This window comes from Phyllobates terribilis, unplaced genomic scaffold (genome assembly GCF_046119375.1).
Source record: "Phyllobates terribilis strain yellow unplaced genomic scaffold, ASM4611937v1 Scaffold_1__5_contigs__length_1240528914, whole genome shotgun sequence".
In the NCBI taxonomy this organism is placed as follows: domain Eukaryota; kingdom Metazoa; phylum Chordata; class Amphibia; order Anura; family Dendrobatidae; genus Phyllobates; species Phyllobates terribilis.
The window spans coordinates 817,872,513-817,887,286 of record NW_027362761.1 but is presented as its reverse complement, the minus strand read 5'-3'; the positions used below and the strand labels follow the sequence as shown (position 1 = coordinate 817,887,286).

The 14,774-nt window shown below is 47.6% G+C and overlaps 2 non-coding genes across 2 annotated transcripts; both read left to right on the top strand.

Annotated features, from left to right (window-relative positions):
* Positions 1–6,717: 6,717 nt before the first annotated feature.
* Positions 6,718–6,790, top strand: TRNAK-UUU (transfer RNA lysine (anticodon UUU)). The gene has a single exon. It is a non-coding gene; the product is annotated as a tRNA-Lys (tRNA).
* A 7,509-nt stretch (positions 6,791–14,299) lies between these two features.
* TRNAK-UUU (transfer RNA lysine (anticodon UUU)) lies at positions 14,300–14,372 on the top strand. The gene has a single exon. It is a non-coding gene; the product is annotated as a tRNA-Lys (tRNA).
* Positions 14,373–14,774: the final 402 nt, after the last annotated feature.

The window sequence follows — 14,774 nt, the reverse complement described above, 5'->3', positions numbered from 1 at the left end:
TGCGGGGTACCTTTGACACACGTACCTCCGCTGAGATTAAAATGAGGTTCTATGGATGTAAGCAGCGGGCACAGGACAGCATCAGAGACTATGCCCTAAATCTGCAGGAAGCCTTGAGGGCTATTCAACAAACTGACCCTGGCAGTGTGCAGGAAACGGATAAGCTGCTAACAGAAAAATTCATAGAAGGTCTGCTGTCTAGCGCCCACAGGGCCCAACTGCGCCACATGTTCTTTCAGAACCCCGACCTGACCTTTGCCGAATTTATGGACAGGGCCATTAGGGTGCTCCGTGAATCTGCAACCAGTGGCGCTATAAACCCCCGGCGCCCTGCTCTCACCTACCACCAGGAGGCGGCGCCCTCCTCTATGGACCCCGTGGGGGCTGATGCACAGGCCCTGAACCAAGTCCCGTCGAAAGACCTGCACCACCAAGTCCAGGAGCTGACCAGGAGCGTCGCGGCGTTGACCAGGACCGTCCTGGCGTTGCAAGTGGACCCGTCAAGACCCATCGAGCTGGCTTCAAGTCCGGAGGATGTCCCGTGGTGTCGACAGAGGAGGATCCCGTCGTTCCGAGGGAGGCCCACAGACCGCTACGCAGAGGATGGACAGCCCATTTGCCGTCGATGCAACCAGCCCGGACACATTTCCAGGTACTGTAATTTAAACGGGTCCAACCTGGGGCAGAGGGCCAACCCCCAGGCATAAGATCACCAGGCCCTTATAATTGGCGTGATAAGTACATTGGGGGGCGCCCGGTTTTACCCGTGGTGCTGGACGGTATCCCCATGAGCTCCTTGCTGGATACTGGGTCACAAGTAACCACTATCCCTTATGTACTTTTTAAGCAGTATTGGACTGATGCTGATATCACACGGTATCCAGACAGTAACTTGAGCATCATCGCCAGTAATGGCTTACCCGTGCCGCAGATGGGGTTAAAGGAGATGACCATAAAAATTGGTAAAGTTGAACTACCGGCACAGGGAGTGATTATTGTGGACATTGACCGTCGTGAAAGTCACCCTAAAATAACTGTGGGTACTAATGTAATTGAAAATTGTCTTTCAGAGGTAATTGTAATTCTACAACAGGTGGCGGTGAATGCTAGTTCCAGCCAACAGAGAGTCCTCAACAAGGAGATAAAAGCCCTGATGAGACGGCAGCAGGTAGAACTGTCTGGTGGTGAGATCGGTAGAGTAAGACTGAGTAACCCATTCCCCATTTCCATGCCTCCCAAAAGTGAAATGATGATCTGGTGTCGGACTGCAATCGGGTTGAGAGGTAGAGACTACCAAGCCATGGTAGAACCCGTGTACTCAGACAGCAGGCCCACCATTTTGACAGCCCGGGGGGTGGTTGATGTCCGTCATGGGAGGGTGCCCGTCCGCATCCTCAACATTGGGGAGAGGGAAGTGCACTTACCCAGGTACGCTACACTCGCCAAACTGTTTGTTGTCGAACACAAAGCTATCAGGGAACCCTTGCCTCCATCTCCACAGGCGGAGGGTAATGGCTCCCAGAAACAAAAGGAGGACTGGTGCCAGAAACTCCATGTGGGTGCTGACTCCACTCCCCTGCACCAAAAGCAAGGAGTCTACCGGGTGGTACAGGAGTACGAGAGAGTCTTTAGTAAGCACCCGCTAGACTTCGGCAGAGTAAAGGGGATAGAACACCACATCCCCACAGGGAGCCACCCACCGATAAAAGAAAGACACCGACCTGTACCCCCTGCACATTATCAGAACGCAAAGGGCATGCTAAGAGAAATGAAGGAAGCTGGGGTCATTAGACATAGCTGTAGCCCCTGGGCAGCCCCCTTCGTTCTGGTGAAAAAGAAAGATGGCACCATGAGAATGTGCGTGGACTATAGACAAATCAACCGTATCACCTACAAAGACGCATATCCGCTGCCTAGAATAGAGGAGTCTTTAGCCGCACTAAAATCTGCTAACTTCTTTTCTACTTTGGACTTTACTAGCGGGTTCTGGCAGGTTCCTGTGGCAGAGGCTGACAAGGAGAAGACCACCTTCACCACCCCGATGGGACTGAGCGAATTCAACTGTATGCCTTTCGGGCTCTGCAAAGCACCAGGGACCTTCCAGCGGCTGATGGAATGCTGTCTAGGGCACCGAAACTTCGAGACGGTCCTCCTTTACCTGGACGACGTGATCGTCTATTCGAAGACCTACGAGGACCATCTCAAGCACCTGGCCGAGGTGTTCGAAGCCCTGGCAGGCTACGGCCTGAAGGTGAAACCATCGAAGTGTCACCTGTTGAAACCAAAGGTCCAGTACCTAGGGCACGTGGTAAGCGCGGAAGGAGTAGCCCCCGACCCTGACAAGGTCACGGCAATCAAGAGCTGGCCAAGCCCCTTGAACATCAAAGAGGTGAGGCAGTTTCTCGGGTTGGTAGGCTACTACCGAAGATTCATCCCCGGGTTCACTAAGATGGCAGCTCCTATGCAGGACCTCCTGATCGGACAGTCTAAGTCCAGGAGCCAAAAGCCGCCCTTCAAGTGGGATAAACAGGAAGAGGAGTCCTTCCGCCAGCTAAAGATGGCCCTCACAGGGTACGAGATCCTGGCCTACCCTGATTATGGCCAGCCTTTCATTCTCCACACAGACGCCAGTAATGTAGGACTGGGAGCCGTACTGTCCCAAAACCAACAGGGCAGAGAACGGGTGACCGCATACGCCAGCCGGAAGCTGAGGCCCACCGAGAGGAACCCGGAGAATTACAGCTCCTTCAAGCTAGAATTCTTGGCGGTGGTGTGGGCCGTGACGGAACACTTCAAGCATTACCTGGCCTCCGCGAAGTTCACCGTGTACACGGACAACAACCCGTTGACACACCTGGACAATGCAAGACTGGGTGCCCTAGAGCAGCGGTGGATGGCCCGTCTCTCCAACTATGACTTCGTGATCAAGTACCGGGCCGGCAAAACCAATGCCAACGCTGACACCCTATCGAGGATGCCTCACTTGCCTGAAGGTGACGAAGACCCAGAAGAGCTGGAGGAGGTAGAACTCCCCGCGTTTCACCGGTATGGAGCCGCTCAATACTCCCACCGCGTGAAGGAGGAGGATCTAACAACCGTGATGATAAATCCCCTACCTCACCACAGCTGGGCCGAGACCCAAGATATTGACCCTGCCATCCGCCTGGTGAAAGATCTGCTGACCCAGGAAGATGCCCGCATAGATCCGGATGCTCCAGAGGAAGCCAAGCAGCTATGGAAAGAGAAGAGCAAGCTGTTCCTCTACGAAGGCAAGTTGTGCAGAAGGATTGTCAACCACCGGACGCACGAGCTGACCTGGCAAGTCGTGGTCCCAAGACGGGATGCAGCTATGGTCCTGGGGGCTTACCATGACAGAGCGGGACACTTCGGTTGGAAGAAACTGGAGTTCCTACTAAGAGGAAGGTTCTTTTGGGTCGGCATGAGAGGAGCTGTAGAAAAGTGGTGCAGAGACTGTGGCCCTTGTCACCTGAGGAGGAAGGACCGCACCAGCCAGAAGACACCCTTGAGGCCCATCGTCACCACGCAGCCTCTTGAGCTGGTAGCTCTGGACCATGTCAAATTGGCTCCCAGCCGGTCAGGATACATCTATGCCCTGACAATCGTGGACCACTATTCCCGTTTTCTAGTGGTGGTCCCGGTAAAGGACTTGACAGCCCAAACAGCGGCCAGAGTCTTCCAGCAATACTTCTGCCGTCCACATGGGTATCCGGAACAGGTCCTGACAGACCAGGGTCCAGCGTTCGAGGCTGAAATCTTCCAGGAGTTCTGCAACCTCTATGGCTGTAAAAAGATTCGTACAACTCCTTACCACCCCAAAACCAACGGGATGTGTGAGAAGATGAACAATATAGTCATTGATCTCCTGAAGACGTTGCCCCTGGAGGAACGCAGCCTGTGGCCAGAAAAACTGCCGGACCTGATAGACCTATACAACAATATCCCGGTGAATGCTACCAACTGCACCCTGGCTTACCTGATGCGAGCTAAACCAGGTAAGCTGCCCGTAGACCTGGAGATGGGAGTCCTAATACCTGAGGACACCTCCCCGGGTGCGGACTGGGATACGGAAAGGCAACTGCAGTACAAGAAGGTACAGGAGAGTGTGGAGAAGAGCCTGGCCCAGGTGAGAGAGAGGCAAGAAAAACTCTTCAATCAACACGCCCCTGCTGGTCCCCTAGAACCTGGTGAGCAAGTCCTAAAGTGAAAAAGAAGTCTACATAAGTTGGACGACCAGTGGGAAAAGGAACCCTACACCGTACTGCAGTCTGACTACGACAACCCAAAGGTGTGCGTAATCACCAAGGACGGAGGAGAAACCACTAGTGTCGTCTCCAGAGACCACCTCAAAAGGTGCCCCGAGCAACTCCGTAGTGCAGAAGAAGATCAGAGTGACCTTGAACCCGCAGAGGACAAGGAAGAAATGATCAGCACCGTTCTCGGAGAGTTCCCTCAGTCCTGGACTCGCATAAATGATGCCATAGTGGTACCCGTCCTGCATTTCCTGCAACCGGCACAGCAGCAACCAACACCAGAGCCGGAAGGTGAAGAGGAGCAAGCGGTTCCAGAGGCAGAAGAGCCTGTACCAGCAGCCAAGGAGAGTCAACCCTCTGCTGACAGTGAGCCTGCCATGCCTGCGGTAAGCCAAAGGACTCGCAGACAGCTGCCTGCCCTACCTGTACACCCAGCTAGTAGCTGTACCCCTAACGCTAGTGGGGAATGCCAGGTTGGTCCACCACCAGACAGTGGGTTAAGGAGGTCAACCAGGAGCACAAAGGGGCAGATACCCGCTCGCTGGAGAATATAGAGTGTACTAAAATTGTAAATGACCCTGTTGCCAAATGTTGAATTGTTTGCCAAGTTACATGCTTGTTTGGTAATTCTGTGTTTCAGTTTCTTGCAGCTACCGTAAGGACTCAAAGGTTATGGACTTTTTGTAACCGGAACCTTGTATGGACTGCGTTTGGAGCCTAACCAAGGAATGAACTAAGACTGTGAAGGACTTGGGGTAGGACAGACCCCCACCTGTTCAAGGCTCCCCGTTGTATTGGTGATATGGACACCCGGTCACAGGCCACACTGTGACCTTAAGAACTCAAGCTGTGCGTCGTCTTTCTATTAATGTTTTATGGTTATGCATATAATCCTTGTTTATTGTTTAGTCCCGGAGTACTAAATTTCACTAGGGGGGAATGTGTCACCCTGGCCTGGATGCCACAAAATGTAATAAAGCTGTGTCTGAGAGCAAGGGGGAGGTTCTCTAGTCAGGGGAACATTAGCATGCAATGCCTCCTGTCTCAGGCCAGTAGGGGGAGCAGGCTGCCCCTATAAAAGCTGGTACTGGGGGCAGGGTTAGAGAGAACTTGATGGCCTGTCTCAGCACTGAGACTTGTCCCAGAGCAGAGCAGGGACAGACAGTTGCACTGCACCTAAGAGGAAGTGTGGCAGGAGGAGAGCCACAAGCCAGAGACAAGAGGCGAAGCAAGCCTGTCTTGGCAGATAAGAGACTGACTTTACCAGACTTTGGTGTCTGAGGCTGGGAGGATTCTACATCCTCCAGCAGAGAAACAGTCCGCAAGGGACTGTATATTCCTTGGCCTAAGAAGCCTGGAGGCCCTGCCACAACAGAAGGGACCAGCAAAGCCGTACAAGGCTGGGAGCAGAAAGGAACCCACGTTGCAGGCCATACAGGCGAGAATACACGGAAACGTGGGCTGTTACCCTATAACGAGGAGATAGCCAGAAGGAGCACAGAAAGCACGGTAGGCCTACACCCTCACCCTGACCAGGGCCAATTTCCCCGTTACTCTCAGACATCCAGGTCCCCTCCTAGCTGGGACTGTTTATGGGTCAATTTACCTGTTTTAGTAAAGACCCTGGACTGCAACTTGTTGTCTGTGTGCTCCTTGCTCCTCCAGCACTATCGGCACCGGGACTCTCACTAACATGACTCCCACCATCCACCACACTGCCGTGGGGCCGCACTCTTCCCGTGGGGAGTCACACCATCCCAGCTGCATATATCATCAGCCCCAGCAGTCTGCCCTGCAGCGGCGGTTCATAATGACCGCAAATCCACGGGTGGCGTAGTCGGACATAATCAATAGCACATAACGGACTACCACTGGCCTGACCACCCTGAGCCACGGAACCGGGTTGCCACTACTACCCCCATCGTTCCCTATTGCCCGGATCCGAGTGCCCCACGGCCCAGGGGGCGAGTCATAGACTCTATGTCTAACTTTCAATACTCTTTAAGCTGATGTGTGGAAACTAACAGCTATGATGTCTCCCATAAAAAAACACACAGAATCAGAGTGATTCCTACTTTTTTTTCTTTGCAGCACATTTAGCAGTACCAATATGAAAGTCAAAATTAATCAATACTGAGCTGTGTGAATGTGAATTCAGTTTGGAGTAAATTAAATCAATCGCTTGATGATGCAGCTTCACCTGCCTTTAACTGCCCAAATCTCATAGCCTTTCACTTGGCTGAACACTCATCACTCCTCTTTCCCTGTTTCCTATACATAGAGTATAAAAAGAGATGTAGCCTGACACCTCATTATGCTGGCAGACTATGTGCTGGCTTTGGTTTTGGGCATGTACACACATATGAAAAAAATCAACATGTCTGAAGATACATTTAGATGAATCGGAAGTAATTCTTGATAAATGTGCTAAGTTTGTTTGAAAAAAGCCTGGATAGCTCAGTCGGTAGAGCATCAGACTTTTAATCTGAGTGTCCAGGTTTCAAGTACCTGTTCAGGCATTAAGTTTTTAAATCTCAACAGATCACTTTGTATAGTTTAAATCTCAGCTTGTGCTTGAAGATTAGTGCATGCCTAATGCACTTGTTTGACATGAGAAATAAAATGCTCTTTTACACTAGAGAAAAAAACAAAAAACATGTCTTTGACTATGTCCAAACTCACGACAAATCATTGATTATGTGCTTGGTTTTGGCTTTGAACAGTCATATTGAATGATAATTTTTCTGAGTATACTTAAATATGGACAGAGACATTTTTTTTGAAAATGTTGCAAAAGTGCACTTAGAAAGAACCTGGATAGCTCAGTCAGTAAAGCACCCGTCTTTTAATCTGAGGGTCCATTATTTACGTCATTGTTCAGTTTGGAGGCTTTTTAACCTAGACCTATCATTTAGCTTTGTTAAAACATACCTAGCTTTTCAGAAATAAATGTCATGTGGATATGAGGATTAACACTACTTTGCCAATTTTATGACTTGTTTTCTGCATTTTTCCCTTTGTAGACTCTATGTCTAACTTTCAGTACTCTTTAAGCTGATGGGTGGAAACTAGCAACTATGATGTCTCCCATAAAAAACACACAGAATCAGAGTGATTCCTACTTTTTTTTTCTTTGCAGCACATTTAGAAGTACCAATATGAAAATCAAAATTAATAAATACTGAGCTGTGTGAATGTGAATTCAGCTTTGGAGTAAACTAAATCAATCGCTTGATGATGCAGCTTCACCTGCCTTTAACTGCCCAAATCTGATAGCCTTTCACTGGGCTGAATACTCATCACTCCTCTTCCCCTGTTTCCTATACATAGAGTATAATAAGAGATGTAACCTGACACCTCATTATGCTGGCAGACTATGTGCTGGCTTTGGTTTTGGGTATGTACACACATATGAAAAAAATCAACATATCTGAAGATACATTTAGAAGAATCGGAAGTAAATCTTGAAAAATGTGCTTAGATTGTTTGGAAGGAGCCTGGATAGCTCAGTCGGTAGAGCATCAGACTTTTAATCTTAGGGTCCAGGATTCAAGTTCCTGTTCAGTCGTTAAATTTTTAAATCTCAACAGATCACTTTGTATTGTTTAAATCTCAGCTTGTGCTTGAAGATTAGTGCATGCTTAATGCACTTGTTTGACATGAGAAATAAAATGCTCTTTTACACTAGAGAAAACAACAAATAACATGTCTTTGAATATGTCCAAACTCACGACAAATCATTGATTATGTGCTTGGTTTTTGCTTTGATCAGTCATATTGAATGATAATTTTTCTGAGTATACTTAAATATGGACAGAGACATTTTTTTTGAAAATTTTGCAAAAGTGCACTTAGACTGAACCTTAGTGTTGAGCCACCCCCGTAGTGTTCGGGTTCGGTTCGGTTCGTCGAACACCGGGATGTTCGAGTAACTGTTCGTCGAACTGTTCGTCAAACACCTTAGAACACCGTCGAACACCGTTAAAACCAATGGCAGGCAAACAAAAACACATAGAAACACATAGAAAACACCTGCAAAGGTGTCCAAAAGCTGACAAACTGCTCAGAAGACACTCTCTTTAAAAAAGCCGGCCGGCAAATTCAGCAGCGGCATACACCGGTACCGACAATTTAGACAAGAAGGAATAGAGCATCACACATAGATTAGATAGATAGAAACATGTCAGTCACACATATAAGAAGCACAGTGACAGTGTTGGTTACTGCACTTGTCATTTAGTGTAAAGGATTTATTTAAAAAAATATTAGTGTTTTCATGCACCGTCTCTTTAAAAAAGCCGGCCGGCAATTCAGCATCTGTACCCGACAATTTAGAACAGAAAGATAGAGCATCACACATAGATTAGATAGATAGAAACATGTCAGTCACATATATATGAAGTACAGTGATAGTGTTGGTTACTGTACTTGTCACTTAGTATTAAAATAAAGGATTTATTATTAAAAAAATTGGCGTGGGGTTCCCCTTAATTTTAGGCTCTAGCGGAGGTTAAGCAGACGGCTGGGGCAGATGTTTGAAGCCTGGGAAGGGGGTAATACCCACGGAGCTTCCCAGGCTACTAATATCAGCCCCCAGCTGAATACATAGCCTTTACTAGCTATTAAAATGGGGGACCCCCCCAAAAAAATGACGTGGGGTCCCCCCTAATTTAATAGCTAGCAAAGGCTAGGCAGACAGCTAGGGGCTGATATTAATAGCCCAGGAAGGGAGCCATGAATATTGGCCCCCTCCCAGGCTAGAAACACCAGCCGTCAGCCGCCCCAGAAATGGCGCATTCATAGGATGCGCCAATTCTGGCACTTAGCCTCGCTCTTCCACGCTGCCCTGGTGCGGTGGCAGGGGGTAATAGGGTTGGGGTTGATGTCAGCTTATAATGCCAGCTGACATCAAGCCCAGGTTAGTAATGGAGAGGCGTCTATAAGACACCCCCATTACTAACCCCATAGTCAAAGTTAAAAAAAACACAAACACCCAGAATAAAGTCCTTTAATTGAAATAAAGACACAATCCTTTATTGTTCTAAATTAAACCATACTTACCATCACGCCCATTCCAGCTGAAGCCAACGATCTCCTGCAATAAAAGAAAAATAATAAAGCAACCTCATCCTTACCTTTCCATGGTTCCCACGACAGCTTCAGCTCTGCTACATCGAGATGACAGGCTGGACCGCAGCAGAACGCTGCCATCCAGCCTGTCATCCCGCAGACACTGAGAAGCGCAGGCTTGCTTGCGCTGCTCAGCATCTCTCTGTGATGACATCCAGATGAGCCGAGTTCATGTCCAATGAACTCGGCTCACCTCATGCACGTCACTGACAGCGTGGGAAAATTCTCACGCTGAAGCGCTGATTGCAGGAGAATTTTCCCACGCTGTCAGTGACGTGCAGGAGGTGAGCTGAGTTCATTGGACATGAGCTCACCTCATGCACATCACTGACAGCGTGGGAGAATTCTCCTGCACTCAGCACTTCAGCGTGAGAATTTTCCCACGCTGTCAGTGACGTGCATGAGGTGAGCCGAGTTCATTGGACATGACCTCGGCTCATCTGGATGCCGTCACAGCGAGACAGTGAGGAGCGCAAGCATGCCTGCGCTTCTCAGTGTCTGCGGGATGACAGACTGGATGGCAGCGTTCTGCTGCGGTCCAGCCAGTCATCTCGATGTAGCAGAGCTGAAGCTGTCGTGGGAACCATGGAAAGGTAAGGATGAGGTTGGTTTATTATTTTTCTTTTATTGCAGGAGATCGTTGGCTTCAGCTGGAATGGGTGTGATGGTAAGTATAGTTTAATTTAGAACAATAAAGAATTGTGTCTTTATTTCAATTAAAGGACTTTATTCTGGGTGTTGTGTTTTTTTTAAATACTTTACTAGAAATTCATGGCGGTCATGTCTAATACTGGCGTGACCCCATGAATTTCGGGCTTGGGGCCAGCTGATAATACCAAGCTGGCCCTAACCCCTTTATTACCCAGTGAGCCACCGCACCAGGGCCCTGGATGAGTTGGGTACAGCGCCAGAAGATGGCGCTTCTATGAACGCGCCATTTTCCGGGGTGGCTGCGGACTGCAATTTGTAGCGGGGGGGGCCCAGAAAGCTTGGGCCTCCCTGCGCTGCAGATTCCAGCCCCCAGCTGCCTAGTTGTACCTGGCTGGACACAAAAATAGGGCGAAGCCCCACGTACTTTTTTTTTAATTATTTCATGAAATTCATGAAATAATTAAGAAAAAAAGTCCTTCCCTATATTGTTGTGTCCGGCCAGGTACAAATAGGCAGCTGGTGGTTGGGGGCAGCCCGTTCCTGCCTGCTGTACCTGGCTGGACACAAATATAGTGCGAAGCCCCACTTCAATTTTTTTTAATTATTTCATGAAATTCATGAAATAATTAAGAAAAAAAAGGGCTTCCCTATATTGTTGTGTCCGGCCAGGTACAAATAGGCAGCTGGTGGATGGGGGCAGCCCGTTCCTGCCTGCTGTACCTGGCTGGACACAAATATAGTGCGAAGCCCCACTTCAATTTTTTTAAATTATTTCAGGAAATTCATGAAATAATTTAAAAAAAATTGACGTGGGGCTTCGCCCTATATTTGTGTCCAGTCAGGTGCAGCAGGCAGGAACGGGCTGCCCCCATCCACCAGCTGCCTATTTGTACCTGGCCGGACACAACAATATAGGGAAGCCCTTTTTTTCTTAATTATTTCATGAAATAATTTAAAGAAAATTGACGTGGGGCTTCGCCCTGTTTTTGTGTCCAGCCAGGTACAACTAGGCAGCTGGGGGCTGGAATCCGCAGCGCAGGGAGGCCCAAGCTTTCTGGGCCACCCCCGCTGCAAATTGCAGTCCGCAGCCACCCCGGAAAATGGCGCGTTCATAGAAGCGCCATCTTCTGGCGCTGTACTCAACTCATCCAGGGCCCTGATGCGGTGGCTCACTGGGTAATAAAGGGGTTAGGGCCAGCTTGGCATTATCAGCTGGCCCTAAGCCCGAAATTCATGGGGTCACGCCAATATTAGACATGACCACCATGAATTTCTAGTAAAGTATTTAAAAAAAACACAACACCCAGAAAAAAGTCCTTTAATTGAAATAAACACACAATTCTTTATTGTTCTAAATTAAACCATACTTACCATCACGCCCATTCCAGCTGAAGCCAACGATCTCCTGAAATAAAAGAAAAATAATAAAGCAACATCATCCTTACCTTTCCATGGTTCCCATGACAGCTTCAGCTCTGCTACATCGAGATGACAGGCTGGACCGCAGCAGAACGCTGCCATCCAGCCTGTCATCCCGCAGACACTGAGAAGCGCAGGCTTGCTTGCGCTCCACAGTGTCTCTCTGTGAGGGCATCCAGATGAGCCGAGTTAATGTCCAATGAACTCGGCTCACCTCATGCACGTCACTGACAGCGTGGGAAAATTCTCCTGCACTCAGCGCTTCAGCGTGGGAGAATTCTCACACTGAAGCGCTGAGTGCAGGAGAATTCTCCCACGCTGTCAGTGACGTGCAGGAGGTGAGCTGAGTTCATTGGACATGAGCTCACCTTATGCACGTCACTGACAGCGTGGGAAAATTCTCCTGCACTCAGCGCTTCAGCGTGGGAGAATTCTCACGCTGAAGCGCTGAGTGCAGGAGAATTCTCCCACGCTGTCAGTGACGTGCAGGAGGTGAGCTGAGTTCATTGGACATGAGCTCACCTTATGCACGTCACTGACAGCATGGGAGAATTCTCCTGCACTCACCGCTTCAGCGTGAGAATTTTCCCACGCTGTCAGTGACGTGCATGAGGTGAGCCGAGTTCATTGGACATGAACTCGGCTCATCTGGATGTCGTCACAGAGAGACGCTGAGCAGCGCAAGCAAGCCTGCCCTTCTCAGTGTCTGCGGGATGAGAGGCTGGATGGCAGCGTTCTGCTGCGGTCCAGCCTGTCATCTCGATGTAGCAGAGCTGAAGCTGTCGTGGGAACCATGGAAAGGTAAGGATGAGGTTGCTTTATTATTTTTCTTTTATTGCAGGAGATCGTTGGCTTCAGCTGGAATGGGCGTGACAGTAAGTATGGTTTAATTTAGAACAATAAAGGATTGTTTCTTTATTTCAATTAAAGGACTTTATTCTGGGTGTTTGTGTTTTTTTTAACTTTGACTATGGGGTTAGTAATGGGGGTGTCTTATAGACGCCTCTCCATTACTAACCTGGGCTTGATGTCAGCTGGCATTATAAGCTGACATCAACCCCAACCCTATTACCCCCTGCCACCGCACCAGGGCAGCGTGGAAGAGCGAGGCTAAGTGCCAGAATTGGCGCATCCTATGAATGCGCCATTTCTGGGGCGGCTGACGGCTGGTGTTTCTAGCCTGGGAGGGGGCCAATATTCATGGCTCCCTTCCTGGGCTATTAATATCAGCCCCTAGCTGTCTGCCTAGCCTTTGCTAGCTATTAAATTAGGGGGGACCCCACGTCATTTTTTTGGGGGGGTCCCCCATTTTAATAGCTAGTAAAGGCTATGTATTCAGCTGGGGGCTGATATTAGTAGCCTGGGAAGCTCCGTGGGTATTACCCCCTTCCCAGGTCTCAAACATCTGCCCCAGCCGTCTGCTTAACCTCCGCTAGACCCTAAAATTAAGGGGAACCCCACGCCAATTTTTTTAATAATAAATCCTTTATTTTAATACTAAATGACAAGTACAGTAACCAACACTATCACTGTACTTCATATATATGTGACTGACATGTTTCTATCTATCTAATCTATGTGTGAAGCTCTATTCTGTCTGTTATAAATTGTCGGGTACCGCTGCTGAATTGCCGGCCGGCTTTTTTAAAGAGACGGTGCATGAAAACACTATTATTTTTTTTGATAAATCCTTTACGCTAAATGACAAGTACAGTAAGCAGCACTTTCACTGTACTTCGTATATATGTGGCTGACATGTTTATATCTATCTAATCTATGTGTGAAGCTCTATTCTTTCGGCTCTAAATTGTCGGGTACAGGTGTATGCCGCTGCTGAATTGCCGGCTTTTCATGTTTCACTGTTGGCACTGTTCCCATCGATTTGGGCAATCACTGTAATGCCACAACCACCATGGCTGTGGCATTACAGTGAGTGGCAGACAATCCCTGCATGATTGGTGCTCTAAATAGCGCCAGACATGCAGGACACGCTTTTGGTGCACGAACAGTTATCGAACATAACCTCGAACAGCCGAATTTTTTGCAAATCGTTCGGGTTCGTCGAACAACTCGAACACCGCCCAAAACAGCTCGAATTTGAGATTGGCGAGCAGTTCTAGTCGAACACCGCTCATCTCTACTGAACCTGGATAGCTCAGTCAGTTAAGCACCAGTCTTTTAATCTGAGGGTCCGTTATTTATGTCATTGTTCAGTTTGGTGGCTTTTTAACCTAGACCTATCATTTAGCTTTGTTTAAAACATACCTAGCTTTTCAGAAATAAATGTCATGTGGATATGAGGATTAACACTACTTTGGTAATTTTATGACTTGTTTTCTGCATTTTTCCCTCTGTAGACTCTATGTCTAACTTTCTGTACTCTTTAAGCTGATGGGTGGAAAATAGCAGCTATGATGTCTCCCATAAAAAATACACAGAATCAGAGTGATTCCTTCTTTTTTTTCTTTGCAGCACATTTAGCAGTACCAATATGAAAATCAAAATTAATCAATACTGAGCTGTGTGAATGTGAATTCAGCTTTGGAGTAAACTAAATCAATCGCTTGATGATTCAGCTTCACCTGCCTTTAACTGCCCAAATCTGATAGCCTTTCACTGGACTGAATACTCATCACTCGTCTTCCCCTGTTTCCTACACATAGAGTATAAAAAGAGATGTAACCTGACACCTCATTATGCTGGCAGACTATGTGCTTGCTTTGGTTTTGGGTATGTACACACATATGAAAAAAATCAACATATCTGAAGAAACATTTAGATGAACCGGAAGTAAATCTTGAAAAATATGCTAAGTTTCTTTGGAAGGAGCCTGGATAGCTCAGTCGGTAGAGCATCAAATTTTTAATCTGAGGGTCCAGGGTTCAAGTCCCTGTTCAGTCATTAAATTTTTAAATCTCAACAGATCACTTTGTATTGTTTAAATCTCAGCTTGTGCTTGAAGATTAGTTGCATGCTTAATGCACTTGTTTGACATGAGAAATAAAATGCTCTTTTACACTAGAGAAAATAACAAAAAACATGTCTTTGAATATGTCCAAACCCACGACAAATTATTGATTATGTGCTTGGTTTTGGCTTTGAACAGTCATATTGGAAGATAATTTTTCTGAGTATACTTAAATATGGACAGAGACATTTTTTTTGAAAATGTTGCAAAAGTGCACTTAGAAAGAACCTGGATAGCTCAGTCTGTAAAGCACCCATCTTTTAATCTGAGGGTCCATTATTTACATCATTGTTCAGTTTTGAGGCTTTTTAACCTAGACCTATCATTTAGCTTTG